Raw genomic sequence first — 27,657 nt, 5'->3', positions numbered from 1 at the left:
TTATAAGTAGAAGAATTGAAAACAGGGACTCAGATATTTCCACACCAATGTTCATAGCAGCATTATTTACTATTGCCAAAAGATGGAAGCAACCCAAGTTTCCATCGACCAATGAATGGATAAATAAAGTATGATAGGTACATATATGATGGAATATTATGCAGGTGTGAAAAGGAATGTAGTTCTGGTGCATACAACAACATGGATGAATCTTGCATTCATTATCCTGAGTGAAATAATCCAGTGAGAAAAAGTGAAGTGTTTTCTGAGCTCAGTGATATGAACTAATAATAAGAAGCAAACTCATAAAGAGTGAATCTAGACTGTAAGTTACCAGGGGATATATTGGTGTAGAGAATGGGAAGGTTATGCTTAATTTATACAGAACTTCTACTTTGGTTGGTCGTAAAGTTTTGGAAATGGGTTGTGGTGATGGTCAGTGTAATTACCAGTGCTGAGCTATCTATGTAAATTTGGTGGAAAGTGGAAGTTTTGGGTAGTGTATGTTGCTAGAATGAAAGTTGGAAGATAAAAAATGGGACAGTTTAGCACAGTGAATCCTGTTGTGGACCTTGGATTTGTGTTAATAGTACAACTATAGAATGTTCTTTCATAAATTACAACAAATGTATGAGAATATTATAAGGTGTTAATAATAGGATGGCATATAGGGAAAATGTGCCTAATGTAAACTATGGACTACAGTTAACAGAACTTCAATGTTATTTCACCAATTGTAACAAAAGTACCACACTAATGCAAAGTGTCCACAATAGGCTGTACATGGGAACATTGTGTTTTTTACATGATTTTTCTGTAAACCTACAATTTCTTTAATTTAAAAAAAATCAAAAACCTATTATGCTAAGTAAAAAAAAGTTAACATTTATTTAGAATGGACAAACATATCATAGATTTTTTAAAAGCTTTTAAACAAATTTGAATACAATATTTTTTATTATTTAGAATGTACAAAGAATGTATAGATTTTCAAAAGCTATCAGATTCCACAAATGTCATAAGATCCCCCAAAAGAATACTGTTTATTACTTAACTGTCTACCAGCACAATATTTTCTATATTTTTTACCCATATTCTTTAATATCACAAGAATTCTGCTATCATCCTAGTGAGAATAGAAAGATTTTAGAAATGCTTAAATGTATAAGTTCTAAAGAAAATCTTTATGACTTTGAGGCAACAGATTTCTAAAACATGATACAAAATTCACTGAACTCATGCCAGAGGACCCAGGTTCGATTCCTGGTGCCTGCCCATGTTAAAAAAAAAAAAAAAAAATTCACTGAACATCAAAGAAAAAAAATGAATTCGACTTCATCAGAATTGTATATTCCTTTTCTTTGAAAGATATCATCAAGAAAATGAAAAGCCAAACTACAAAGTAGTAGATATTATTCACAACACAAACATCTGAAAATAAGGTTTGCTTTTTCTTTAATCCAGAATGCATAAATTACTCTTACAAGTCAATAATAGTAAGATAAGTCTCTTGGGTAAAAATTTGAGTAAGGATGTCATACAGAAAATATTCTAAAGGCCTCTAAGGAGAGGAAATGATATTTAACATCATTTGTCATTCCATGAAGTGCAAGTTAAAATCACAAGGAGAGGGTGGGCCGCGGTGGCTCAGCGGGCAAAGTGCTTGCCTGCTATGCCGGAGGACCTCGGTTCGATTCCCGGCCCCAGCCCATGTAACAAAAACGGAGAAACAGAATACAAGAAAATGTTTAAAAAATGTTTCCCTTTCTTCCTTCCTTCCTTCCTTCTCTCTGTCTTTCCTTTAAAAAAAAAAAAAAAAAAAATCACAAGGAGATACCTTTTTACATCTACCAGAATGGCTAAAAGCAAAAAGACTGAAATAGCAAGTGTTGGTGAGGATGTGAAACTGGAGTTCTCATACATTTCTGGTGAGAGTGTTTAACAATGCAACCATAGAAGAATTTGGTAGCATATTATAAAGTTGAACACACACTTATCATGCATGCTTATGATTGCACTACTAGTTATTTATGCCAAAGAAATGGAAACATATGTCCTCAAAAAGATTTGCTCACTAATATTAATAGTAGCTTTATTCATAAGAGCCTCAAACTGGAAATAACCCAGATATTCCTTAGTAGGTGAATGGATAGAGAAATTGTCATATATGCAAACAGTGATATATTATTCCACAAAGAAATGGAACAACCTACTCATACGCACAACATTGAGAATCTTAAAATATGCTGAGCTAAGACACAAAAGAGATGTACAAATAAATCCATGTATATGTAATTCTAGAATAGATAAAACTGCTCTATTGTAACAAAAAGCACATCAGCTATTGCCTGGACCAAAAGTGAAGGAGGGTACAATGCAAAGGGCTACAAAGGAAATTTGTGGGTGGGGGGGGGTATGGAAATATCCCATATCTTGATTAAGGTGATGATTATATGGGTGTACACATTTGACAAAATCATCAAATTTCACTTAAACTTAATGTAAACTTAAAAGGAGTGTTTTTTTATTCCATATAAGTTATACTAGCTATAATTCAATGAACTTAACTTAAAAGGGAAAAAACAAAGGGAAAAACAGATATGGCGGGGCAAGAATGGAAGCAGGGAGGCTAGCTAAGGTGGTGTTGAAGAACCTGGGGAAGCAATGATCTTTATAATAGTAGAAATGGAGAAAAAGAGAACAAATTTAAAATATGTTTTGAAGGTAAACTGATATATAGATTATTTGGATTGGTATGCTGGGGTTAGAGATTTTTGATAGTGAGAAATGAAGGAATACTCCTAGACTTTGGTTTAAGAAACTGGATGAAATTGTTTATTCATAAGAGTAAATCTGATATTGGAGTTGCTTTAATGGTTGGTTTATATGGAGAGCAAAGAGTTCTGTTTTGGGTTGTGTTAATTTTGAGATGCTTATTAAAACACCTGTGCACCTATCTCAAGCAAGGCGTTGGATATATGAATCTGGCAATCTTGGATCTTAAGGTATAGATTTAGAAGTCATGGTGAAGAGATTATATTTAATGCCATAAACCTGGATAATGTCACTTGCAGAGAAAGCATATTTGGAGAAGATAACTAATAGTGGAATTATAAGTATGCATGATAAGTGTGTGTTCAACTTTATAACATGCTGCTAAATTCTTCTATGGTTGTGCCATTAAACACTCTCACCAGAAATGTATGAGAGTTCATGAAATTGAGTGACCCATCAGGGTAAGAGAAACAGGCAAAAAAAGACTAAGATGAAACAGCGGATGATGTAGACACACAGTCTGAAGTGTGTGGGGTTCTTAGACACAAAAAGATGAGTTTTAAAAGGAAAGGTGACCAAATGTGCTGAAAGCATTGAAAGGTCTTATTAAGATATGGAAAGAATAATGGCCATGGAGAAAATTTTCCTGTGACCTTAAGATTTCTCTCTGGGGTGGAGCAGATGGAAACTTGATTGGAGTGAATTTATAACATCATCCAAGATGGCTCTAAGTTTGTCAAGAAAATGTAAAATGAATCGGGAAGAGGGAAAAGGGGCAGTGATAGGGTTGATGAGGTCAAAGCATATTTTACTTGTTTTGTTTTGGAGAAAGAAGATGGTTGTCCTTGTATGTATGTTGATACCAAAATTTCATCAAAATATGGAAACATTTTTGATGGAAGAAAGAGGGAGAATTGTTTGAGAAGGTGAAAAGATCCAAACCTCAAGTGAAGGAATTAACTGGAATTTCATATCAGCTTTCCTTTTGAGAAATATGTGACTTTAAGAGACTGTATTGATATCACCAATGTCTATGTTTTAACATTCAAATTAGAATGAAAAGATGGGTGCATGGGTGGTTCAGTGGTAGAATGCTCGCCTTGTAAGCACGAGACCCAGGTGAGATTCCCAGACCATGCACTGCCCACCCGCCTCCCCCCCTCAAAAAAGAGAAAAAAAATTAGAATGAAAAGAAAAAATCTCAGCAAGATAAGATTCAGTTAAAGTTAAGATTTGGTAAACATTCTGTGGTTTCTGTGATGTTATTGCTGTTGTTTGGACCAGGATTTTTCATTGACCTTTCAAGAATATCATGCCTTCATTAAATGGCTACTGCGAAATGAAATTGAAAAGAAAGCATTTTTGAAAGGTTATGCTAAGTGAAACTGCTTTGTCTTTATTGAAGGACGAGAACATACAAAAATTTTCTCCGGCTGAAGAAAATGGTTTCCTTTGAGCCACTAAAGAGAATGCGGAAACTAAAGACATCATCTGAGAATTTTGGGAGCAGGGTCTTCTGTTCAAAATAACAGTTGTGCATGAAAGGTCTGCAGCCACAGAGACACCTACGGTCAGTCCTTTGCTCTGCAGAGCGCAGAATCTTTGGATGCCACAAAAATGCATACCAGTTGAGAGGTTTAGGAGGCGAAAGGGTGAGAAAGAAGGACGGCAGACCTTTTTTTTGTATGTTCTCGTCCTTCAATAAACTTAAAGACGGCGGGTTTATTTCTGTGCTCCCGGGCTGAGCTTACCGAACCCAAGAAGGCGGAAGGTGAGTCAGCGCCTGGGTGATGCCACAAGCAGATTTTAAGCAAGGGAGTCAGGTGACATCTGGAAGGGGCGGGTCTCCAGAAGTCAGGTGTCCGGAAGGGGCGGTTCATCAGTTCCGGAGGTCAGATATCCGGAAGGGGCGGTTCCAGAAGCCATGTTGGGAGGGGCGACGCAGCCTCCACAACTCCAGTTGCTGTACTCTTCCGGGTTCCCCAGACTTAACACCAGTCACTAATGAAAGGCTGAATTTCTATAGTCAGTTCTTGAACAGTCACTAACCGCCATTCAGAGCTAATAACACTCTTCATCTAACGTGGTAAGTGGAGTAGTGAAATATTTAAGGGTCATAGCAAGAAGTGAGGGAAAAAAAAAGCTGTGATGTTGAAAGCTCTTGAAACAAAGGATGTCTTAAATATGAGAAGAAAACCTGAGAATGTGAAAGTCTGAGGTGAGGTCTAAGTAGGGAAAAATTACTTTCCCAAATGCTGGAATGTAAGGCTTTAATATTTTCACTGGGACAACTTCCAAATCTGGGAGAGAAATTTCTTCTCTTCCTTGTATGTTTGGGGACCTTCCCTTACTCCCTTTCATAGATTATAACCTACCTCTTTCACTGCTAATAGCATTACAGATGCTTACCTTAGTTCAAATACTCTAGCTGAAGGTAAAGGAATAAATAAAAATGTTCTTAAACAATGAGAACAATGTACTGCCTCACATACCAGTAAGTCCAGAGGTAGGCTACCCCAGATTAACTCAGTGACTCCATGATTTGCGAGCTCTAAGTCAGTTTCTCTGCAAGTCTCTTGGCTTCCTCCTTGTTGGTCATAAAAAAAAAACAGAACCTGCTAGCATCAGGGACTCACATAGAAGTATCCAAAGGCAGGAACCAGTAAGTCCTTTGTCTTATTTCCCTTTTTTAAATTATGAGGAAACTATCCCGAAAGACTCTTACTAGGTTTTCCCTTTTGTCTCATTTCTTGTCACTTGACCATATCTAACATCTCTGATAAGGAGGTTAGAATCATAATGATTGAAAGAGACTACCCAACATTTACCCCTTGGGATAGGGAAGCCCCATAAAGATACATGAGCATGGAATTCCTAGATAAAGTTTGAGTTCTGCCTCAAAGCAAAATGGATGACAGATGACTTTTAAAAAGATATTTCATAACAATATCTCATTATTGGTAAATCCAGTGTTCACTTTATTTAACATGTTTCAAAAGCCTATTGGCCTATAAGATAGAAGGTGAGTGCATAGAGCCTGGCTCTGCTACTATTGATCCTGGGTTTCAAACACTGAATCAAAATGTGCTAGCTGCTGTGATACAGTCATGTTTTACATTTCTCGTTGGAAGAATTATTCCCTTTTCATTTTGTGGATTAGCTTTATTAGCATGATAGCATATATTCAGTACTTGTCACATGAATGGAAACAACTCAGCTTGGAAAGTTAGTTGGGAAAGGAGGCGCAGAAATCAAGAGAACATATATTCTTATTAAAAAATCTTTTGCATATTTGGTAGATGTGAAAAGACCATGTTTTCTTTGTAAGTTGCAGGTGCAAAATAACCTCCATTTAAATGATCTCAAGTATCTCAAACATCTCAGGTATGACTACTGTTTGAGGAGCCCTAAAATTTTTCTTCAGTCTACTGTCCACTCCCTAGACAGTGACTCAGAAGGCAGGCAACTGAGGAACACATAGTGGTTACTTAGAAAAGAGGTGGCAGAGAGGCATACAGAGAAATGTCTAAGATACAGCCACCCCAATCTTTCCACATGTTCTCTGCCTATCACCAGGACAAAAGAGAATTTTCCTCTACCTTCCACACAATTCACTTGACCAGTATCTTTGCTCTTTCCTTTGTATACAACTACACACACACACACACACACACACACACACATCCGTACACAAAAACTCCATACTTATCTCCAATCTATACTACCATCTCAGAGTCTTCCATCTTTCTTTCTTGCCCTCTCCCAAGTATTCCATTTTATAAGATTTTCTAATCTTTTGATAATCAAATATAAGTGGCTGGGGTGCCAATTCATTTCACCCATGGTGGGAAACCCAGCATTCCCCATACTTGCTCTGATATTCTGTCCTTTCTCTGAATTCTTGCTTTTCGTGATTTTTTTTTTCCTGAACCAAAGTGACCCAAATGTGGATTACAGTAGCCTTTATTTGATTTCCACAAAATTCAATTGAAAAAATCCAATTATGCATGAGAGACTCTTATCCATGAAATGAACCAAGTGCAATAAAACGGGGTATTATAATGAAGTACACACCAGCCAATAAATTTGCTATTGCATATCCTTTTTTTTTTTTTCTAAATTCCCTCAACCATTCCTGCTATAGGAAATTATTCATACATTTGCTTTCCTCCAGAGGCTGGCTGGCTTCCTGCTTTATCACTCTGTCTTTCTTTTTCAGCCCGTCCTTTCTACAGATGTATTTCCCTGGGCCTTTCTCTACCTCAAGGTTTCTCTTTCCCACCTCATATTCCCTATCCCCACACAGATAGATAGGTTTCCAGATCCCTTTCAATTTCCTTGTTAGAACAATTCAACCCTCCCAGATTCCATCCTTTCATTACATGTTCTGCAGCATATTGTTTTCTTCTAGGTATGACTTTTCAAGTTCTTTGGTTAAGCAAGAGAATTCTTTGTGACCCGGGTTCGTTTCCCGGTGCCTGCCTGTGTAAAAAAAGTAAAAAAAATAAAAATAAATAAATAAATAAGTAAAAAAAAAAAAAAAAGAAGAATTCTTTGTCTAAGAAGATTTCTGCCATCAGATACTTAACTTTGTTCTTCGATCACAAATGACCACACCTGTGGGTGCTTTCTGAGGAAAATTTTTTCAAAGTAGTTGAAGCAGACGTGGATCTTGCCTTGCTGTAGTCATTGAAGAAATACTATATACACTGCCTTTTCATTTTGTGGATTAGTTTTATTAGCATAATAGCATATATTCAGTACTTGTCACATAAGTGGAAACAAATGTCAGATGACAATTTCAGAGTGAGCACTGCAGAAAATGTAGGAAATAAGGGCTACTTTCTACCTGGGATTAGGAAAGGAGATAGAATGGAATGGAGCCGAGAAGAATCAACACACGGGAATGCAAGGGTAGTTTAGAATTCTCGCCTGCCATGCAGGAGACCTGGGTTCAATTCCCGGTCCATGCACTTCCCAAACATACAAACAAGAAACAAAAAAACAAACAAAAATTGGATAAATGGTGCTGCAATAACGGGATTTTTGCATGGAAAAATAATGAAATGTGACCCCGCCATGCAGCATACAAGAAAAAAAGAGAGTGAGAGAGAGAGAGAGAGAATTGATAATCAGAATTCCCTGATTTCACTGAACTGAATATAACTTAGCTCAAGAAGCTAGGATTCACCTGGAGGGACTGGGCTGAGCTGGATACAAATGAGATGTGCAATTTAAGAACTCATCAAGTAGTTGTGCAGGAATTATGATGTGGGTCCTGGAGTGAAAGAGGAAGGGTTTGAATATCAATTCTGGCATTTACTAGTTGAATGACAGTGGGTAAATTTCTTAATCTCTGTGGCCTCAGTTTTCTCATCAGCAAAATGGTGTTAATGATGGTATCTGCTTTGATTCATTTTGGTTTGTGCTATTAAACAGGGCAATGCATGAAAAGTAATCAGCAGAACGGCCATGACATAGCAAATATTAGCTGCTCTTAGATAACCCTTAACTGTAGCTTCAATGTGTTCCCTTTATAAACCCAAATAATTCTTCCTTGTTTTCCTATTTATCTCATTCAAACACCAACTAACTAGTTGTCTGCCTCCAGCCTCATCTACTTCCCTCAAATTTTCATATTGTAACCAAATTGATCTTCCTTAAGATGCTGTAGTAATTCCTCATCACATTTAGGATAAAGTTTGAACTCTTCAGATTCACGTACAGCACTGTATAAGGCAGCACAATAACAACCTCAAAATCTCAGTGACTTAACATGCTCCATTTCTCACCCTTGCCGTTAGCAGCAGGCCCCAGTTATTCTCCAGGGCACTGGTCTCCATGCAGCCACTCTATGATGCAAGTGTTGGATGCTCCACTGTCCTGCTGCTGCAGCATCTGAAAGATGCAACCTCCTTGGTGAACATGGTCTAGGAGAGAGATGGAAGCCTCATAATGGATAGTCACAGGCCGCATCTACCTGCAGAGATGCTGGAAAGGGCAGTTCTTTATTGACCCACAAGGGAAGGGGGAGAGGCCATAGTGGAGCACATGAGATGCACCTCCCAGATCCCACTTCGGCTAAGGACCTGAGTCCTAGCTGCAGGAAGTTGGGTCAACAGGCAGTTTCCTTGGAAGTCTGTTTCAGCTGCCGAGAGCTAACTTGTTTGAGGCCACTCCTTCATTGAGGCAGCCCATGTGCAGTGACTGGGTGAGGCAGGGGTGTAAAGACCCAGCCTTTTCATCCCATAGGACATGACTCTGAGAGCTCCTGCAAGGGTGGCTGAGATGTTATCGGGCTTGCCTCCAGGTCACTGTCTTCCTCTGCTCTACTCTGTTTCCTTCTCCTTCTTTTCCTTATGAGCCTCTCGAACCCCAAACTCTAGCTCAGCATCTGCTTCTGGAAACCACAACTTGCAAGAACTGGTCATTTCTACCGCAAATTTCTTCAACCCTCAACTCTCTTGTCAGCTTTGATTATTATTCCCTAACTTGAACCATTTTTAATCCATATGTACTGAGACAAAAATGTCTCCTGAATACATCACTATGATTATGCAGATAAAAATGCAATTTATTGAATACTTGCATGATGCTAAGTGTTTTTTTCTCCTTCACCCTCTCATTCTCTCACTCTTTCTCCAGATATATGCTCTGTATGTACAGAGTCTTATGTAATCATTACAGCTTCTAAGGCTGCTGATGAATAAGTAGATACTTATAAGCAAAGCAGTCTGTCCAGTTCCTATAGTTAGTAAACCGCAGAACTCAGAGTCAGTCAGATGCTCCTGAGCTGATAACCTGTCCCCTTTATCTGTTAAACAGCCTCTGACCTCCAACATCCTTTGAAAAGTTCACTAATCTCCTGGTACTGAGCTCAGCTTCAGCCTTCCAGAAAAACTTTTTCCTAGGTATTTATCCCCTGCTTTTCCATGACTGCCGTCCTGTGCCGCCTCTATAGGTAACACTCCAGACTATTTGCCTTACATTGGTACTTATCTTTACTGTATTATAATCTTGTTTACTTGTCTAGTATCTGTAATGACCTGAAAATTCCTAAAATTTAGTGCCTGATGCATTCATACATTACCTACTTCTCAACACAAAGGTGATTTATTGTCAGCCAATATAGAGACTGAAAAGTATTTACTGAATGAATTTGTCAATACTCTTTTTGTCCTCCGGTTTTGCACTCACTCTACCAGCCTAGGGGGCTCAGTCACAAAAAAATAAAAAGATAATGTCATCAATACAATGTGTAATGAACATCTGTGAGTCTGAAAGGATATGATTTGTTACAGTGATTTGTTAGTTCTGATACATAGCTACACCTATGGCTGGTTGCACAGTGTAATATAACACTGACAACTTGGAAAGGGCAGAGATATCTAGTAAATGAAAAATCTTCATAGATAGCATTGTTTCCTTGTTGAATGGTCTTCAGTCATTTGTTCATTTCTTCAGAAGTTCACATTCGGCATCTATGATGTACAAGACCTTGTCAGGTGTTACTACCACAGTCAGTTAAGATGATTGCATTCAAGGGGTGTGTGTGTGTGTGTGTGTGTGTGTGTGTGTGTGTAATATGAATTATGACAGATACTCACATTTTTTTCCTTTCCCCATGGACATTCTCCAAGTATAAACCCCATTGTTTTATCTATTTAAGAATTGTAGACAGGAGAAAAATGCTGACCAAAATCTTCTATAAGTAAGATGAGGGTAGTGTGGGGAGAGTGATGGGATTGTAAATATCCATATATTGATAATTTTGTGGCTTTTACATATATTTCTGCATAAGGCAGCATATTTCTAGCTCATGAGATAAGTTGATTAAACATTTCCTTTGACTTTAATAGTCATCATTTGCAGGATGAAGTTGGAGTGAATAGCAAACCGAGTAGAGAGAAAGATGAAATCCAGGATGAAAACACAATCTGTGTGTGTGAGTGTGTGTGTGTGTGGGGGGGGGGTTCACTTTTCATCCCTTGATAACTGTGTCATTGCCTAAGTTAACTTTTAAAACATAAATTCAAAGGAAAGTATGCAAGTGTATAGTAGAGTATTTAAATGTATGATTGAATGGCAATGTGCCAGTTTGAATCTGTGGTGGACCCCAGAAAAGCCGTGTCCTTTACTCCTCATTCAGTATTGCTGGGTGGGAGCATTTTGATTATTCCCATGGAGATGTGACCCACCCAATTGTGGGTGGTAACTTTTGATTAGATGATTTCCATGGAGGTATGTCTACACCCATTGAAGGTGGAGTTGCTTACTGAAATCCTTTAAAAGAGGAAACATTTTGAAGAGAGTCCCTTTTGTAGTAGAGTCACAAGAAAACCAGCAGACACTGCCATATTCACCATGTACCCTTCCAGCTGGGAGAGAAACACTGAACTTCATCAGCCTTCCTGAACCAAGGTATCTTTCCCTGGATGCCTTAAATTGAACATTTCTATAGACTTGTTTTAATTGGGACATTTTCTCAGCCTTAGAACTGTAAATTAGCAACTTAGTAAACTTCCCTTTTTAAAAAACGTTCTGTCTCTGGTATATTGCATTCCAGCAGCTATCAAACTAGAACAGGCAGGATGCAAAATTGCATGATAAAAAGTGTATAAAGGACTGTGTGACAGTGGTTCTGAGGCAGCATTCTCTCCTACCATGCGGGAGACCTGGGTTCGATTCCTGGTGCTGCCCATGGGGAAAAAAAAGCGTATAGGAATTGGGAGGGTAGGTAGCTGTTAGTCAGAAAGACCCTGAATGATATCAGAAGGAATAACTACTCACAGAATTGAACATTTCCTGGAGCTTCTATTCATTTGGGATAGAATGAATATTTGCCGATAAGTTAAATACTGAAATTGGTGTGTATTCACTAATCTCCTTGTTTTGATTTGCTAAAGCTGCAAAATACCAGAAATGGGTTGGCTAATACAATGGGGATTTATTAACTTACAATTTACAGTTCTTAGGCTGTGTAAATGTCCAACTCAATGCATTAATAGGACCATGCTTGGCCTCTGAAAACAGGCTGCTAGCATCCTGGACACCTGTCACATGGGAAGGCACATAGCTGGTGGCTACTGGTCCTTTGCTCCCAGATTTTGTTGCTTTCAGCCTCTAGTTCCAGTGGCTTCTTGGCTGAGCTTCTGTGGGTCCTCTCCTAGTTTCTTCAGGGCTTTTCTCTCCGTGAGCTTCGCTTGGTGTCATCCTTGCTTCTGTGTGTTTTATCCTCTTATAAAGAATTCCAGTAAAAGGATTAAGACCCACCTTGGGACAACTCCTCAGGTGAAATAACCTAATCAGAAAACCCCACCTACAATAGCTCTGTACCCACAGCAACGGATTAAAATAACATGGCCTCTTCTGGGGGTACATAACAACTTCAAATGACCTCACTCCTCTACGTTTCTACCAGGAATCTCCCAGGCCTCCATGACCAGCCTCTAAAGGTTTAATGCCCAGTACAACAGGCCACCTCTTGGATCCTGTTCACTGCTCTCACCAGTGTCCTTTCTAACTGGCAGGTGCTGTCCTCATCATCACTCCTGACATACAGGAATGTAAGTTTAAACATAGTTTCTCCCTGTAAGTAGCAGAAAAAACTAAACAAAACAAAACAAAAACAAACAAAAAAGCTCAGACATTATATTAAATTAAATTTTAATGAAATAAAACCCTTCTAGTTTGCACTTCGGGTTCCTACTGTAGGAATTGAAAAGTGTAAATCCTGCTGCCTGCTGCCTAATTCTATCAGGTCTCATTTTTCTAAGGTACAGGGTTGTGCCTTATCTCAATAGCAGCTTACCCTATAGATCTTGGGTGTCTTCTGGCTTATTTTGGAAACTTCACTCTCTAAAATGACTTTAGTCTGTCAGCTCCCCTTATCCAGGGGAAGCTTATTTTGCCAAGGGATTCTATTTTTTCCTGAAGTACTTACTGCCTATTGACAGTTGTCATTTTTCTTCTCAACAAATAAAAAGAGATAAGGAGAAAAAAAAGCCTTTTTAAAGATTTCAAATGAAAGAACAAATGACATTTTCTACTTTAAAAGTCAAAATCAGCTTCTGCTTCCAAAAACAAGTTTCTGCAACTTGATAAGTAGCTGATATTGTGGATTACAGTTGCAGTAGAGTATGGTTTGTTTACTGAGGGTTTTGGAAACCTTATTGACTAATAACACCAAGCTGTGCTGAGAATTTAGGAGCCCTTAAGTTCCTTGATATTAAAAGTATTCATAATAGAAAAAAAGTATTCATAATAGAGATATCTTTTCCTGGCAAAGGAATATTTAATAATGGAGAAATATTTAACTCTGGATAATTATTTAGTTAAAAAACTATAACAGCTGAAAAATCCAGTAACAATCTTACGTTACACTCTTATCTAGGTGTACTTCAGAGAGTATTATTTTCTGAATAACAAATGAAAATTATGCAAATGGGAGAAATAAACTCATCAAAAATTACTGTGTGGGAAGGTTATAATAAGCCTCTTGAAACAGCATTTTATTAGAAACTGGAAAAAAAATCCTTTTATTAATGGTTGCATCAGAGAAGCTGCCTCTAATCTATGACTGTGATGCCATAGAGAGTGTCCCGCTTCTGGTGGGGAGTTTATTGACCTACCTGAAAGAAGGGGTCCCATTCTAACCTGAAAGAAGGGGTCCCATTCTAGCACTTTCATTTTATTCCTTATTGCATGTGCTGTGACTAAAACAACCTCCCTTATTTTCTACAGAAAGCACACATATATAATGTATATGCAGTTGGAAAGACAAATACATATTCAAATTTCTTTAAAATTATTGTTAAATATAAAGATATAAGGACATGACGTTAGGCTCCACTTTGTCCAGCATGCTAATTGATGGGTCTTTAATAAAAGTGGGTGTGAATAGGGGTATTTGGTGTCGTGGCAGGGTGGGCAAGGTGACCTATAAATAAAATTCACTTAATTTTAGGAAGCCTGTAGGAAACAGCACTTAGGTAAATGTTCAAGGAAGACCACGTTACTCAGGTTTAACAGTCTTTTCATTCCTTTTTACTTTTCAAAAATGCAACATGTCAGGTGCCTCTCACTCCCTCCTGACCTTAGACTTCTTTCCCTTCTACCTTCCAATTCTCTCTCCTTCCTTCAAACTAGTGCCCCTACTCAAGCCACAGGGTAAACATTAGGGATCCAAAGATAAAATATGTCTGCTGATTTTTGTTCCTAGGGGCCATTATTTATGCCTGTCTCCCCACTTTAGACAATAGGGCATCAAACTATTGAAATTTCCTGTAACTTTCTCCTTCGAAATTAAGAAATAAAAATGTTACCCTTTCCTTATCACAATGAATCAGATCAGAACATCTCCCAAGAATTTGCAAGGACTAATTGAGTAACAACGTCCCTCATAGGCAAATTTTCATATTGTTTTCCACTTCCTGAGTTAAATGCTCACCCTCAAGGGAAGTAGGATTTGTGGGCTTTTGAGTAACATAATAAAGGACATTTCTGAGGGTGTGCGTCTTAGGAAATAGAATGATGGATGTCTTTCCTACTTGAGCTAATGGTGTGCCTCTTGGGCACAGAACCAAGAGGAAGAGTTTGGAAAGCCGTTAGCCCTCTGGTCTATTGCCAGCTTGGTCATTTACAAAATATGTGAAAGTGGGAGCCTGTGAATCTTCACTTGAATTTGCTAATGGGTTATACAATAAGGTGTTATATAAAAAGTCAATAAATGCGTATTCTAATTCTTAAACTATTCATACCCTTAACTTCTCTTTATATATTTGGTCTAAAGTCTCATTGTTAGGAGCAAGATCCTCAGCATATACTATAATAATAATAATTATTATTATTATAGTATATGCTATATATATATTATATATATTATATATAATATATATGCTAAATATATAATTATTATTATTATATTTGTTATTATTATTTCTAGATGTCTATATGTCCTTTTTTTTTTTTTTTTTTGCTAGTACTCAGGGCTAAAAGGCAGTGGTGTGCGTGAGTTGGTTGGTCCTGGTTTGGGAGAATTAATTGTGCTCATCCCTTTGCAGTTTCACATTTCAGTGTCATCAAGTTGGTAGCTTGAAATCAGACATGGTGGGGAGTATTTAGACCTGGGACATTAGCACGCACTACCATTAGGCCTTTGTTTTCCCTTGGAGAACAAAATTGGTAAACATTTTAATACCAATGCCCAGAAAAGCGCTGACAGAGATTGAGAAAGATGTCTTACTTATTTTCCCAAATGACAGACTAGAATACTGAAAGATCCAAGTTCCCATTTTCCCAAGGCTGAGCCCTTCTGCTAGGAGGGCAGCAGATGATCACATCTTTAAATCCAACTCCAAACATTCCCTGTTCCCAATTTCTTTGCAACAACTGTAGGCCACCTCCCTAACTGTGTGTGTTTCAAATACCACTCCTAACATGAGGTGGCCCTAGGCTATAAAACACATAGACCAGTTATTAGATGTCCCACCATACTTAGTCCCTCCCATAGATGAGAGGCTGATCATTTGATATTTATGGAGAACTGCAGTCTAGTTATATTTGCGCCATTTAAAATTGTTCTTAGCCATTTGGATTCCTTTTTAGAAACACAGGCACTATTTGCAAAGTACAGATTGAGAAAATATATAAATTGTTCCTTTTTAGCTTCCCAAACTTTTATCAGGTTCTCTGGGTTATTATGCACAGCTGTGCTTTATGAACAGCAACCAACCGTACTGTTTACAACAGCTTCTCAGAAGCAGTGAACTCAGATGTCTTGCCCAGCATTAGCATAAGTAATCAGTGCATTCCTGGTTGTCAGGCACTTTTCAGCCTGTACATCACCCCCGAGGGAGGCATAACACAGACCTATCTAGCAGTGACACCAGGTATTTCAGTTTTGTGTTTGTTGCCTACCACTCACTTTAAAATGCAAATTTCCCCTCTGTGCTTGAGGATTTACAGCTGCCTCTCTCCTTCTCATTAAATTATAACTCCACCACCACATCAAGGCAGGGCTTGGACAACTGCAAAGTCTTCATAAAAGCCACAAATGGACTCTTTTTCTCCCCCCATTCCCCTCCAGTTGGTGAACTCATGCCTCCACGGCTAAGACCTATGCTAGCTGCAGCTCAGGCTGAAAGCTGAGCCCTCGCATGTCATCTTTCCTCAGCGTTGCATATAAACCATCTCAATCTTATGGTGGCATCAGGAAGAGTGGTTTTTTAGAACACTTGGCCTTTTTCGAAATTGTTTTAAAGAACAATTAGAGGGCAATGGTGGGTCGGTGGCAGAGTTCTTGCCTGCCATACCAGAGACCTGGATTCGTTTCCCAGAGCCTGACTATGCAAAAATAAATAAACAAAAGGCAACTAGATATAGATTTAGCAGTCTTCAGATGATTCATTCATCATCCCAAACCATATAGGGTTTCAGTTTTCCCTGCCTCAATGAGTCAGCCTACTGAGGGCAGGATCCACATTATTCAGGAAACCATATGTTCTATTCTTTATTTTTCACTTTGATTTTTACTCCCCGTTTTGGTTTGCCAAAGCTCCTGGGATGCAACCAGAAATGGGTTGCCTTATACAATGGGAATTTATTAAATTACGATTTACATTCTTAGGCCAGGAAAATATCCAACTCAAGGCATCAAGAAAATGATACTTAGACTTTGAAGACAGGCTGCTGGCATCCTGGACACCTCTGTCACATGGGAAGGCAATGCCCATGTCTCCTGGTCCTTCTCTCCCAGGTTTTGTTGATTTTAGCTTTTGGCTTTAGTAGCTTCCTCTCTCTCAGCTTCTCGAAGGGCTTTTGTGTGTGTGTGTGTGTGTGTGTGTGTGTGTGTGTGTGTGTGAGCTTCTCTGAATTCATCTCTTAGCTTCTGTATGTATTTTATTATCTGATAAAGGACTCCGGTAAGAGGATTAAGATTCACTTTAATGAGGTGGTCCACATCTCACTTGAAGGAACTAATCAGAAGTTCCCACCTACTATAAGTCTGTGCCCACAGGAATGAATTAAAAGAACATGGCCTTTTCTGGGACATATAACAGCTTCAAACTACCACACTCCTCTTCCTTTACCCCCATCGAACTAAGAGAAAGCTTGGCTACCATGATGGGGGACAGAGTGGTAAAAAACTTTCCTCTAACTCTCCCAGTCTTCCCAGTCTATACATGCCCTGGATTTGGGCTTCAGAATCTCATCTGGCTTTTCTCTACTTTCTGCTGCAAAATCATTTTCCTCAAGTCATAAATATCCCACAGTTTAGGTGTCTGAATGGGACAAAAAAATTAAGAGACAGAAACCTCTGCTGATATTTCAAAATGGTATGCCACCACATCGATACTGACATAAACACTTTGCTAGTGGAGAAGATATATTAGTGTAGATGTTCTCCTTTATTATCTTCAATCAGAAGCTCACAGAAAAAGATATGACAGTCCATGCTTTGCCCATTTCTCTTCCTTACCCCACAATAAATGGGAAATTGATTCAGGGAAAGATTAAAATTAACAAACACAAAACTCACTTTATGACCCATAGATGAGTTCCACTGGAAATAAATTTTTTTCAAAAGCACTTTTATTGGTGAATGTAAATTACAGTTTAAATCTGATGCAGTCACTGTTAAGTACTTCATAGCAGTATTTCTAAGTTGAAAGGCAGAACATAGGATAATTCCAACATGAAGTCTTGTTCGTCTTCCACAGTGTATGTAATGTTTTTCTTACTGAAAGTAATGTACATTTTAGCTGATAAGGAGACTTTTCGTTAAAATTTCCTTCATGAACTGGAATACTGATCTGCCACTTTAGGTACATTGTATGCACGGGTGTGTACATACATTAGCCACCTTGCTATCTACTGCTGTTAAGCTAGTTAGTTATTACTATTAAGCAAGTTATCTAAGATCTTTCCAAAATATGAATTATAAATATTTCAAGAAGTGAAAATACATGATATGTTTGCAAAGTTCTTAAGCACAGTCGATGTTTGTTCAGAAACTAAGAAGATTTCTGTTCAGGAATAGAGAAATAAATGGCCTACAAAGCTTAACAGAGAGTTGAAAACAAAGCCCTCACTGTTTTCCCCTGATTATGGAAACTTCTGACTCAGGGTGCAACCGAGAAGTTAGGATTTAAGGGATGATTATGACTACTGAATCGCTATATAGATATTCTTTTTTTTATTGATGCATATTATATATTCACATACCATGTAATCATCCAAAGTGTGCAATCGATGGTTCACAGTATTATCATATAGCTGTGCATTTATCATTACAATTGACTTTTTTTTCTTTTTTGTGAAAAATAACATATATACCAAAAATCGATTAATTTCAAAGCACACAACAACAAATTAGCTGTAGAACAAAATTTGGTAAGGGTTACAGTTCCATAATTTTAGGTTTTTACTGCTACCTGCTCCAAGACACTGGAGACTAAAAGAAATATCAATATAATGATTCAGCAATCATACTCATTTGTTAAACTGTACATTCTCTGTATAACTCCACCGTCAACTTTGATCTTTCTCCTACTTTTTAGGGGTATTTGGGCTATGGCCATTCTAAATTTTTCATGTTGGATGGGACTGTGGATTACATGGGATAGTTGATGTTCTGGAGAAGCTGGCCCCTCTGCATTTCAGGACTTTATCTGGTCTAGGGACCCAACTGGAGGTTGTAGTTTTCTGAAAAGTAACCCTAGTGCATGGGACCTTTGTAGAATCTCATAGAATCCCCTAGGTGTTATTTAGGATTGGCAGAAATGGTTTTGGTTGGTGTTGGGCAAACTATCATATGTAGCAATGTCTAACTAAAGCTTGCATAAGAGTGACCTCCAGAGTAGCCTCTCGACTCTATTTGAACTCTCTCAACCACTGATATTCTATTTGTTGAACTTCTTTTCTCCCTTTTGGTCAGGATGGCATTGTCAATCCCAAGGTGCCAGGGAAAGGATCATCCCTGAGTATCATCTCTTACACTACCAGGGAAACTTTTACCCCTAGATACCATACTCACTTGCAGAGTTGGGTTTAGAGAGAGGCGACACATTATATAGATGTTCCTTTTTACCTTCTGATATATTAGAGTAGACAGAGGGAAATACCTGAAATATTTGAATTGTAATACAACTGCCTTTATCTCTGATAATGATTGTATAGCCTTTATCTCGTGCCCTTGTGATTGTAAAAGCCTTGTGGCTAACCTTCACTTGTCCCCTTTATCCGAATTTTTTTTTTTTACTTTAGAGTCTTGCAATCACTAAGGCATAATATGACCCTAAGACATATAATGAAGGGTCTTGGGTCAGCCCAGAACTAACCCATCCCAAGTCCCAGGTTATACTTGATAACCAAGACTGGATCTTAGCAAAATGGGCCTGGCATGCACAATAGCCCAGACTTTAACATATAAGTCACTTATACCTCATTATAATACTAAAAATCATGCCCATCATATTAGTGTGGCCATATTCTTACATAGGTTTTGTGACCAAGCATGTAATCAATCTGCACATGCTCAACAATTGGATGCCCTCTAATTCCATCATCTGGGGCCACTGTGCTCATTATCATAAAACCATCTTTTGACACTATAAAACAATCAGAATTCCTGCAATTCAGGGAGACAGATTTTTTGGCTGATAGGCCTTCTAATCTCCTGTTTCATCCTAGCCATAATCTTTTCCTGTCTTTGAAATAACCCTGGTATCTCAGGAATTAGTCATTTGAGCACATTGGTCAAGAATCCACAGCCTTGGTCTAGTAACAAGTGTTGTGAAAGTCGTCAGAATGAAACCTATCTGGGAGCAAGTCATCTCAGATTCTGACAGGGTCCAGCATAATCCTTCAGCATCATCCCCCATTTTCTCTGGAATATTTTAAGTTTTAAAGCCTACTAGCAGAACCTATTTAAAATACATTTTACTGGGAGAGAGATTTTGAGGCGAAATAAAAGTAGATTATTTTGATCCTTCTCACTCGGATTGATTTACTTTAACCTGGATTAACAGAAATGCCTGAAAACTCTAAGGAATTGCATAATATTTTGCCCTAGAAATTCTCATATGCAAAACCATCATGCAGTTAGAAAGCCAAGGAAATTTTAACTCAATACTCTTGAAGCTGAGAAAAGGTTAAGAAGTTTATTTGCCCTCATACAATTTTCAATCTTTTTTGTGGCTTTTTTAAAATGTTGTTCAAAGCAAGACTCTGTGTGGCTAAGCATTCCCAGAAACTTAGATCCTTGCTTTCATATTTCTGCAAATGATATTTATTGATAAAAATAAGCACTGCTTTTACCTTATGATGATATTTTCCAAATTTGGAGGGCATGGTTTGATGCATTTCATTTTGACATATCTTATGGGACAACTTAAAATATAGGCAGTCTCATTCAGAAAAGCCACATCTAAGGATCATATTTTTAGTCAGTTTGGAAGGTATGTTTGGTGTAGTTTGAATCAAAATATAGACCACATTTGAAATGCACATTATGCCTTTCGTAGCACCTGCCAGAGCTGTACATTCATCTTCGAAAGCAGGTGGGAGAGAGTTGTATTTAGAGAACAGTGTGACTGCAAAGGGTGGTGGCAGGGAGTAAATATCAAGACACATTGGATAGTAAAAACAAAGACGTTTCTATTATAAGCCCTGGTTTAAAGATATAGAAGCAGACATTCTAATTTGAATAATTTTCAGATTGTTTTTGAGTGACCAAGAGGAGAAATGTATTCATTTAGCAATGTTATAACAGTTCTTCTAAGCTACAGTCAATAGGTCACCTGCTTATTAATGAAAACATGCCCAATGCAGTTGGTTTAAATTACCTGGACAAGTTACTAAAGTAACCTTTAGTAGCTCACCCTTTAAATGTGTACAGGATCTAGGTCTGGATAAGTACACAATCACCCATGGAAAGAACAAATAAATGAACACCTACCTCATTTAGGTGTTTGTGCTGGTTTGAAACTGTTATGTACCCCAGAAAAGCCATGTTTTAATCCTAGTCATTTCTTTGGGGACAGTCCTTTCTTTTAATCCTGATTCAGTATTATAGGTGGAAACTGTTGATTAGATTATCTCCACGGATGCCCAATTGTGGTGCGACCTTTTGATTAGATGGATATGTGACTCCACCCATTCCAGGTGGGTTTTCATTAGTTTACTGGAGTCCTTTAAAAGATAAAACATTTCGAACTGAGCTCAGAGCAGAGCTGACATGGATGCTGACATTTGGAGAACAGAGACATGGTGTTTGGAGATGCTTGGAGCCCAGCAGGCATTGCCATGTGGCTTCCCATGAGATGTTAAGTAAGCCAGAACCAGGAGAGAACCAAGGGAAGCCAGGAGATAAAAGCCAGCCCCAGAGAAGCAAAGTGGGGGACTTCCACATGACTAGAGGCTGAAAGCAAAGGACGTCAGAAGTAAGGGACCAGCAGATGCCACCCATGTGCCTTCCCAGCTGACAGAGATGTTCAAAAACGCCATCAGCCTTTCTCGAGTGAAGGTAACCTCTTGTTTGTACCTTAATTTGGACACTTTCAATTCCTTAGAACTGCAAACTTGTATGTTATTAAATTCCCTTTATAAAAGCTGTTCCACTTCTGGTATATTGCATTCTAGCAGCTTAACAAACTATGGGTGTTCTGGTTTGCTATGTGGTGGAATGCAACACACCAGAGATGGATTGGCTTTCATAAAAGGGGATTTATTTAGCTGATGTGTAGTTCTTCAGAGGAAAGGCAGCCAACTTTCCACTGAGGTTCTTTCTTATATAGGAAGGCACCGGATGGTCTCTGCTGGTCTTCTCTCCAGGGCTCTGGATTCCAACAACTTTCCCCAGGGTGATTCCTTTCTGCATCCCAAAGGCCTGGGCTGAACTGCGAGTGCTGAGATGAGGTATGCTGAGATGCTTGGGCTGTGCTACGTTGAGCCCTCATTTAAGCACCAGCCAATTAAATCAAACATCATTCATTGCAGCAGGTATGCCTCCTAGCTGACTGCAGGTGTAATCAGGAACAGATGAAGTTCACCAGTCATTGGCTCATGTCCACAGCAATAGAACTAGGCACCTTCACCTAGCCAAGTTGACACCTGAATCTAACTATCACAGTGGGTTACTAGGACTAAATGAAACAAAATGACTCCATATAAATAAAGCTTTAATCACGTGCTTGGTACACACTAAGCAGTGAAAACATGGTTAGCTTTTTATCCCCCATTTCACACAGTGTTTTTACACTGATTATGTTATTTAGGCCTCACAATTTAGTTATGTAGGGTTTATATGCAGGGTATATATTGCCCCCATTTACAAACGAAGCACTGAGACTCAGAGAAATGACTGGCTTTCCAAAGTCCACATGGCCAGCAAGTATCTGAGTCTAGAATAAAGCCCAGAGCTTCAAGGATCTGTTTCAAGGTCTCAATTCCAGTCCTACCACTATCCTGGGTATTTCCATTCCAAATTGGGGGCCTCAGTTTTCTCCTCTCCAGGTTGAAAGGGTTAAAGTTGTTGAGTTCTGTGTCAGTTCATTTACGGCCACAAAAAAGATGTGTAGCAATCAACCCAGCAATCCCAGTAGCACTGAGCAATATGCTTTTCTTAGCTCACACGTCTGTAGCCTGGGTGTTCTACGTGTTTCTAATTTTCCTACTTGGACCTATGGGATAGCACAGGCACATTCTGCTCATCCTGTGTCAGAGATGGAAGAGGGCAGGCCCAATAGTACTAGAGCTTTTAAGCCTTTTTCATGACACTTCTGGTAACATCTATTATCCAAAGCAAATTATGTGGCAATCCCAAAAGCAAGGAGTGGTGAAATATCTTGTCTCATTCATGGGAGAAACTGCAAAGTCATATGGCAAAGGATTGGTAAAGGGTGAAAAAATGAGACCATTGATACAATGTACCTAAAGTTGTGAAATTCTTTCTAGCTCTAACATCTTGTGCTTTGCTTCCAAACTACTTTTGGTTGGCAGTCTCTTTTCCTCATCTTCTTTCTTAATGTCTTTCAAATTGCCTAGAGCAAACAGGATTTCAGGGGAGGGCAGAAAACTCAGGTCAACTTGCTATTCTGTGCATTTTTGTGCTAATCTTTCTGCTCCTTGAACATATTGCTCCAGAAGATGATATTAAAGGATGATCCCCTATCAGGTTGGGATATTGTATTCCAACATTATAAATATGGTTTCAGAGTTCATACAGGTGTGTGGCCTTTGTTTAAACAGAACAAAGGGGAAGAATTGAGGTGTCAGAACTAGAATATAAGTACATAGATATGAAAAGAGTGTAGAGTGCTCATGGGGATGGAAAAGGAACTATGAGAGAATAGGCAGGGGCATTTCTGCAGCTCAAACCCAGACCTCTGCTCAGACCTAGATGAACCTTGGCATTTGGTCCCAGCAGGCAGCCTGCTTTCTCTTAATTCAGTAGATACCATTAAACTGCTTTTCCCTTGAAGATCCTTTCCCTCTTTATTTCTAGCCATTTTATCTTTGTACTTTTATTTTTAAAAAACTATGCAAACAAGACATGCTCTTAAAAACTTTTAAGGAATGCAGAAATAGTTATAGGAAAATATTAAAGTCATTTTAATTAATGTTCTTAGAAAGAGTCACTTGGGCCTATTTACCGTTTTTGAAAATATTTTTATCGAGAAATCTTCATAACGTACAGTCCATAAATGGTGTACAATCAGTGGCTATAATACCATCACATAGTTGTGTATTTATCATCATGATCATTTTTAGAACATTAGCATTGCTTCAGGAAAATAAATAAAAAGAAGAAAACTCACACACCTATATCCCTTACCCCTCCCTCTCATTGACCACCAGTAATTCAATCTACACAATTTATTTTACCCCTTATCCATCTTATTATTTACTTATTTTTTATCAATTTTTTTTTTACTCATCTGTCCATACCCTGGATAAATGGAGCATCAGATGCAAGGTTTTCATAATGACACATTGCAAAAGTTATATCTTGATACCATCGTCTTCAAGAATCAAGACTACTGGAACACAGCTCAACAGTTTCAGGTACTTCCCTCCAGTCATTCCAATACACCATAAACTAAAAAGGGATATCTATATAATGCCTAAGAAAAACCTCCAGAATCAACTCTGTTTGAAATTTCTTAGTCACTGAAATTTTATTTTGTCTCATTTCTCTCTTCCCCCTTCTGTCAAAAAGACTTCCTCAATCCCATGATGGTCAGTGCTGGTTCATCTCAGGAGTTCTGTCCCATGTTAGTAGGGAGATTTAAACCCCTGGCAGTTCATCTGCTGAACTGGCTTAGAGAGAGAGGCCACATCTGAGTAACAAAAGAGGTTTTGGGGAGTGACTCTTACACATAATTATAAGTAAGCTTAGCTTATCCTTTGCAGGAATAAATTTAATAGGGGGAAACCCCAATACCAGGGGCTCAGCTTATTGATTTGGTTGTCCCCACTACTTGCAAGAAGATCAGAAATTCTCCAAATGGGAAAGTTAAATATTCCCTCCTTTCTCCCCAGTCTCCTAAGAAGACTTTGAAAATAATTCTTTATTCACTGCCCAAATTACTCTGGGATATATTGGGGCATCACACTAACCTGGACCAACCAACAAAATCTCACACCCTCATCAAGATTCCATGTACTTATGCTGTTCAACTAAACTGTCCATGCAAGTTAAATTAGGTAATGTGCTACCCAAAATATAAATTTTGGACCAACTAAACATCTCTTCCTTTGGTCTCACACAGAAATTGAAGTTTTAAAATGTAGATGATATCACCCTTTACCCTGTATTCTGATGTACCCCAGGCCCATCCAGATTAGCTTCATTCATATCTCTTGTCAACATCTGATCTCTTTTTCAACACTTCCTCATGTACTGCTGACTTTCTTATCTTCAGAGCTGTAACACTGAGTCTCACGTCTACATTCTCTTTTATTTTATTTATTTATTTATTTATTTTGGCATGGGCAGGCTCTGGGAATCAAACCTGGGTCTCTGGCATGGCAGGGAGAATTCTGCCACTGAGCCACTGCTGCACTGCTCTCAGATCTACATTCTCTTTCAAGAACTTATAAGCTGTTTAAGATAACCTTTATTTTGATTACCTCAAAGTCAATTAATTATGGACCTTAATTAAATATGTAAAATCTCATCATCTTTGCCTTATAATGGAACCAGTTCACAGGAGTGATATTCCATCATATCTACAGGTCCCACCCACATTTATACAAAAAGGGATCATATAAAGTATGTGCACCAGGGACAGGAACCTTAGAAGGCCATGTTAGGATTATGCTATCTTAATTATGTAGGTGAAGAAATCGAAGGTCAGAGAATTAAGTAAATTGTTCCATAGGGAATTAATAAAACAAGTACTAACCAATTTACTCTTACTAAGTGCAAAAACGGTGGTGCGTGTAAATGGACACCGGAAAGGTCATATCCTTGAGGTGAAGGGCAACAAGTTGGCAGATGAAAAGGCTAAAGAGGCTTCCCTTTGTCTCCCATCAAGTTTACTGGTCTTAATACCCTTCATTCCCAAATAATTTGAGGTCCCTATATTCTCTGAGAAAGAAATAATAGAGCTGTAACAGTTAGGAGCAAGCCCATATGATCAGGGGAGATGGGTCCTCCCAGATGACAGACAGATGTTAAATAAACAATCAATGAGGAAAATATTAGCAGTCTTACATCAGGGAAGTCACTTAGAAGTGCAGACCACTGTGATCACATTCTTAAACATTTTGGGTATGTGGGCCTCTACACATAGCTAAACAAATAGGTGAATGATGTATGACTTGCCAAATGGTCAATAAAAGGTTCTATAAAAACAGGTTCATAGGGGAAGGGAATCAAGCATCAGACCATTTCAGAGTATTCAAGTTGATTACACTGAAATGCCTCCAGTAGGATGACTAAAATATATTCTAGTTATTCTAAACCATCTAACAGGTGGGTGGAGGCATATCCTCTAGCCTTGGGTACAGCATTGGGAACTTCCAAGATTACCACTGGACAATTGTTCCCAACTATGAGTGGGTAGAAAATATTGATTCTGACAATAGTAGCCACTTTATCTCTTGTGCACTGCATGATGTCATGCAAAGCTTAAGTATTGCATGGGATTTCCATATACCCTGACAACCTCAGGAAGGGTGAAATGAATGAACCAGACCTTAAAGAAGCATCTTTCTAAACTAGTTACCTTGGACTAAGTGTCTGCCCAAAGCTCTGCTAAGAATTAGAACTATCCCTAGAAAAGAATTAGGACTCTCCCCCTATGAAATGCTCTTTGGCTTTCCCTTTCCCAGAAGACTAAAGATCTCTTTTTCTTAGATTCAAAGAACCTCTTTCTTAAGAACTGTATACTGGCCTTGTCTTCTACTCTGTCGTCCCTCAGACATTATAGCTTGCTGGCCCAAATGCTGCCCCTTGAATTTGCTGTCCATCAACACCAACCCAGCAGTTGGGTCTTCATCAAATCATGGAAAAAGTCCAAACTCCAACCAGCCTGGGAAAGACCCTATCAAGTTCTGTTGACAACTATGACAGCTGTACAAACAGCATAGAAAGGCTGGACTCATTACACCTCACTGAAAAGTCCAGCACCTGAGCAGGTCAGTAAGTACCCAGCAACACAATCCGATTCCTGGGAAATAACTCCAACTTTAAACCCTTTAAAGATTATTTTTAATGGAGGGAAAGACAAAAGAAGTTGGGGGAGATGCCCTTTTTGGGATTCTGTATTTTAATCTAACATAGTTAATTATGACCCTGGTCAGAGACTCTTTCCCAAGAAAGACAGATAAGGTATTTGAAGCCCAACCTAAAAATAAAAATAATTTTACTGGCTGTAATGTTCCAGATTCAGGATGCAACAAACCCTGTCAAATCTGTGGTACGTTGTTCTAATTTGCTGACTGCAAGAATGCGATATACCAGAAACAGAATTGCTTTCTAAAAAGGGAATTTAATAAGTTGCTAGTTTACAGTTCTAAGGCTGAGAAAATGTCCCAGTTAAAGCAAGTCTATAGAAATGTCCAATCAAAGGCATCCAGGGAAAGATACCTTGGTTCAAGAAGGCCGATGAGGTTCAGGGTTTCTCTTTGAAGCGAGAAGGCATATGGTGAACATGGTCAGAGTTCCTCTGTCTCTGGAAAGGCACACGGCAAACACAGCCAGGATTTCTCTCTTGGCTAGAAAGACACATGGTGAACATGGCCTCGTCGACTAGCTTCCTCTCCAGCTCCCCAGGAGGCATTTTCCTTCATCTCAAAAAGTTTCTGGCTGATGGACTCTCTGCTTCATGTTGCTGTGGCATTCTCTGCTCTTTCAGATTCTCAAGATTTCTCCAGAATGTTTCCTCTTTTATAGGATTTCAGTAAAGTAATGAAGACCCACCTAGAATGGGTGGAGACATATCTCCACCTAATCCAGTTTAACAACCACTCTTGATGGAGCCACATCTCCAGGGAGATAATCTAATTAAAGTTTCAAATTTACAGTACTGAATAAGGATTAGAAGAAATGGCTGCTTTTACAAAATGGGATTCAGATTAAAATGTGGCTTTTCTAGGGTACATACGTCCTTTCAAACTAGCACATGCATATAAATGAAAGCTTAGAGTCCCAAATTATACAGTTTGATGCTTGTTGAATAGTAAACTATAAGGATTTAGTGAATCAATATGGCATTTGAGTTGGGAAAATACCTGTGCCCAGAACCAGTATGGAAAGGTTACAGTCAATCCCTCCCTTGCAACACTTGGTGGGAAGTGGAATGGACTACCCAGTTTCAGGGATGGACTGCAGATATGGGATAAAAATGGCAACCATTGAAAGATAAAACAACA

The 27,657-nt window shown here is 38.5% G+C and overlaps 1 long non-coding RNA gene across 5 annotated transcripts in view; it reads left to right on the top strand.

Annotated features, from left to right (window-relative positions):
• The first annotated feature begins 4,688 nt into the window (after window positions 1-4,688).
• The window catches only part of LOC143665448 (uncharacterized), a 128,595-nt gene continuing 105,626 nt past the window's right edge, over window positions 4,689-27,657 (top strand). For all 5 annotated transcript variants that reach the window (XR_013166974.1, XR_013166975.1, XR_013166972.1 and 2 more), the window contains exon 1: window positions 4,689-4,861. This is a non-coding gene — a long non-coding RNA (uncharacterized LOC143665448). The remainder of the gene's footprint in view (window positions 4,862-27,657) is intronic.

This window comes from Tamandua tetradactyla, chromosome 21, assembly GCF_023851605.1.
Source record: "Tamandua tetradactyla isolate mTamTet1 chromosome 21, mTamTet1.pri, whole genome shotgun sequence".
Lineage (NCBI taxonomy): Eukaryota > Metazoa > Chordata > Mammalia > Pilosa > Myrmecophagidae > Tamandua > Tamandua tetradactyla.
Note: the sequence above shows the minus strand (reverse complement) of the source record. Positions and strands in the feature narration are given on the sequence as shown.